Genomic DNA, 3,362 nt, shown 5'->3' with positions numbered 1-3,362 from the left:
TTCTAGAGCATCTGCAATTTCGTGTCTTAGAATAAATGATCATCCTGTGAATAGTAACCCTTAGTTCTTCAGAGAATAAAGGTTAAAAGAAAAATCTACATCTCACTTTCTGAATTTTTCCCTAGTTAAGTACTGTGTGAGTTACTAAGACATCCCTTAACACACTGTTAGGTTCTAACTTTCTCAGCTATGGATTTACCTTGAAAGAAACATAATTTGTGTAGTGCTTTAAGATTTAAAAATGAAACAGTCTGTATAAAGGCTAAGAATTATTAATCTAAAACTACTTCCAATTCTGCTGAATAAATGTATTTAGAATATTATTTACTGACTGAATAAATAAAATAAGTTCTTTCAAAATTTTACTCTTATTCTTGCAAGGACCTCTGAGCAAACACAAAACCTACAATGGAACATGCCTGTCTTTGGTTTTGATTAGAGCAAACTAGGCTGATAAAGACAAATGCATTTGCACATCATTAACAGAGAACAGCAGTTAAAGATGACACAGGAGGGTAACAGAGGGTCAGTAGTATCTCAGATAGCACAAAGCTTTGAGTTGCAGATATATGTACAAACGGCAGCCAGGGATCCTTGTTTTTCATGTGTATTTCATTTCATTTCAAAATAAATGCAAAGTTTTAGAGACAGCAGGTGCATTTGTTATAAAAAACAAATGCCAAGCTGTTAAAATAATCATAACTACTATACTAAAAGAGGCAATTGATAGTGTTTGGGGAAGCTGTCATCTCAGCAAAGGCACTGAGAACCTCTAGTTACTTTTGACATGAGAAGTGCACATACTCAGTACTCCTAAGTGTGTCAGGAAAGCACAAACTGGACAAGCAAGCAGAAAATGAGAAAGAATCAAGTGAACACATACAGCCAGTACAGTATGCATGAAAAGTAAAAGCAGAAAGATAACAGAATCGATCTCATCTGTTCATAACTATGTCTGTAACATATATATCAATTTGCTACAATTTGTTAAAAGAGCGACTACTAACTAGAAATGTTGAAGTTTTAAGTAACTAATTATTAAGATGGAAATTACAGACAGAGGCATTAAAGTACAGTCTTTCCCACAATCTTATGAGTAAACATTTAATTATGAAAACAGGAGTTGGACTCTGAAATAATAAATTTTGGCAAAATAACCCAACAAGTTGCTTCTATAAAGTTATAAATATTTTTGAATTTACAGAAAAAAAAAACCCACAACTTATGCAACTGAAATGTGAAAAAACTCACAAACTCTACAGTGCTTACTTTTACTGAAAACAGCAAGGAAACAACATGATGGGCAATAGAAAATACAAGTTTTTCAGAGCAGAAAAGGAAAAGAATACACAAGCAACCAGACATTAAACTTGTAGTGCTTCTCAAAACCGAATCACTTGAGCACTTTATCTCCCAAGGAATGTTTTTTTTGTGACTTCACATGGGCTATTGCCCAGGCTGCCTGATTCTGTATTTCTGTCAGACAACAGCTGAAGAGTGTCACCCCCCTCTTCCACTGCAGAGACCAAAGTCCCTGGGGATGTGCATATATTTGATTCCCCAGAGACAACTGGACTAGGGCTACACAGTAACTAAATCCTCCTCATTTTGAGTAGGAGAAAGACAAAAGGACAGCAGATTATTTGTCTGTGTTATGTTAATGAAGCAGAAGCTGACCGACTCTACTGACTTTAGCTCAGTCTGGATGTTACATGTACAAGAAACACTGTTTTTGCTGAGCTAATGGGATTTAAGTCTAAAAAAAGAACTACCATGTATTTTTGTATATACTGACACAACCTACTTGTCAGGTTTGTTTCGTATACCACCCACATTTCTCTCTCCTTAATGATAAAGTTAATACCAATTTAAACTAGGTTTGAAGACAGGCAGTCTGTCATTAGACCGAGCAATACAATTGTAAAACACACACCAAGCTTTCAGGCATACAAGCCTCTCTCATGAATGATACCACATTGCATAACCAGTAGGAAGCCTGAAAATAATATACAATTATGTGGCCAAGAGAATTTTCAGTCACTAGCATAGAAATATTTATTTTGCTAACTCTTAACTCCCCCTTCACTCAGTTAGAGATGCTACTTAATACATATTTTAACCAAGATGCTGGTGTATACCATTTTTCTACTATATGAGCTTCATCACTGTGCAATATGGAGGAAAAGAAAAACAATTGTATAGAAGTAGGACAAGACTCAGCTATTACTCACTACTTTAACAGTGCAGATATTTCTGTATATCTATGTTTAATTAACATAGTTCGGTTGGTCTGCTCATTTGTGTAAATGTCAGGATATCCTTACGAACCAATGAGCAGAAAGAAAAAGATCTCTGAGTTTGGTAAGGGAGGTAGCTGCCTGTATAAGGAGGAACAGCAGTCTATATACACGGAACCTGAAGGAGTTTCAGTTCCCCATCCCCTGCTGAAATGTTGTGAAAGGGTTTGAGCAGCCTGAGTTTGCAGAAGGCAGCTGGCGGCTGCTTAACACGTAACACTCTGTACCCGATCTCCTGTTTCCTCTAAGTATACAGATACATTTCCTCTAAGTATACCTATTCCTCTCCTCATAGCTCTTCTAGAAAGTCCTCCAGAAGCAAAACGGTTCTTGTGCCAGCACTACATTTGACGACATTTCTTTGGATGCATTCCTCAGCCTGGGGCTGGGCAGCTGCCGGATCCCTTGCGACAAACGCATCCCTCCCTCCCTCCCCACGCTGGAGAGGGCAGATGGAGTTAGCAGCCTGGAAGAAATCTCCTTCCTTTCTCCTCCGCAGGCAGGCAAGGTGCCAGCTCCCTGGGAGGGCCTTGTGTGCCGGGGCAATCCCTGCGTCAGGCTGTGCTGCCGGGCCGGGCCGCCTTCGCCTTGGCTGTGCCGGCACAAAGCGGGTCAGGGGCCAAGCCTGAGTCACGGCTTAAAATAATTTCAGACTGCAGCACAAAACGCCGTGCAGGGCAGCGCAGCAAACAAACCCGCCTCGACTGAAAAAGCGTGCGTCTAAACGCAGCTCTCCTTAAGGCCTGACTGGTGCTATACCTCAAAAAAATGTTGGCATTTTGAAATAGTCCCAGCCATGCGGAGCTAATGTCACGCTCCTATGGAGACGCCTCGCTCTTCACTTCCATGTGCAAGGTTGTTTTCAATAGGCGTCGCCATTAGAAGTAAAAAGCAGTCTGCAAGTGGGTAAAAATTATTTTTCTGCTCTGTTCTGGTACAAACAAGTATTCCACGTGATGCCTGTGACAAGGAAGGCAAGATGGAGTGGTCGTGTTGGAGGGCCCGACTAACACTGGGTGAAGACAGCGAGGTGCCGGGGCTGCAGCACGGCAGCTGCCTGCCATG

The sequence above is a fragment of the Chaetura pelagica genome, unplaced genomic scaffold (assembly GCF_000747805.2).
Source record: "Chaetura pelagica isolate M959 unplaced genomic scaffold, ChaPel_1.0 scaffold565, whole genome shotgun sequence".
Taxonomy (NCBI): domain Eukaryota; kingdom Metazoa; phylum Chordata; class Aves; order Apodiformes; family Apodidae; genus Chaetura; species Chaetura pelagica.
Note: the sequence above shows the minus strand (reverse complement) of the source record.